Source organism: Helianthus annuus, chromosome 5, assembly GCF_002127325.2.
Source record: "Helianthus annuus cultivar XRQ/B chromosome 5, HanXRQr2.0-SUNRISE, whole genome shotgun sequence".
Lineage (NCBI taxonomy): Eukaryota > Viridiplantae > Streptophyta > Magnoliopsida > Asterales > Asteraceae > Helianthus > Helianthus annuus.
The window spans coordinates 22,712,468-22,713,471 of record NC_035437.2 but is presented as its reverse complement, the minus strand read 5'-3'; positions in this window follow the sequence as shown (position 1 = coordinate 22,713,471).

Below are 1,004 nucleotides of genomic sequence, written 5' to 3'. Positions count from 1 at the left end.
ATTCTAAAATAAGAATTTTCCAATGAAGAGCTTTTGAAGAGAAGATTTGTTTGATGTGAAAAAAGTCTTTTTTAGGTTGTTAATATTTATAGATGAAAGCGATAGTTATACCATAAATTTTATTAACAGCCAAAGATTTTCCTTTTTATTTCAATCTCTTCATTTAAGACGATATATCTGTTGCAATGAGAATATGACAGTCTACTAAGCCCCATGTGTGAGTAAGCATTGAATAGCTAGGTGGCTACTTTCATAGCTCCTAATCATTTTAGTGCCTACGTGTCTCTTAAACTTCTTATGAAAAAATGACGTTGCATGCATTGGTAGTGTAAGAATAATTCAATTTTCTGCAAAAATTTTCTTGTGACGGTTGATTTTCTCTGCTGTATTGAATTTTATCTTAATGCATGTTACTTTCCCCCTTTTTGTTTTTTTTTTAATTTAAATAAGAGGCAGAGAAAAAAATACAAAAACAGACACTACACAGTTATGAATTTATCCATATGTGGGATATGCATGAAGATGGAAATTTTTGATGATCAGTGATCATTCTGATGTTTAAACAAAGTTTCTGACGTTGTACCAGAATTTCTGATGATTTTATCATATTTTCTGGTACTTCTTCAGATTTTCTGATAAATCATCACATTCATTGATGATTTATCAGATCTTCTGATGTTCCATCAGATCAATGGATTTCTTTGTTAGAAACATGTTTAATTACTGTTTGCTTATCAGAATTTTGATGTTCATCAATTTGGTTTTCAATTTGTGTCATTTTGTTTTCTGAAAAATCTTCATCTTTTATATTAACCATGCCAAGTTTGCTGATTAAAAAATTGTGTCTCTTTTCATCAAGAGGCTTTGTAAAGATATCAGCAATTTGGTTTTAAGTTGGAACAAAATACATTTCTATGTTACCTTTCTCCACATGATCCTTTATGAAGTGATATCTGACATCTATGTGTTTGGTTGTTGAGTGATGAACTGGATTTTCTGTTATT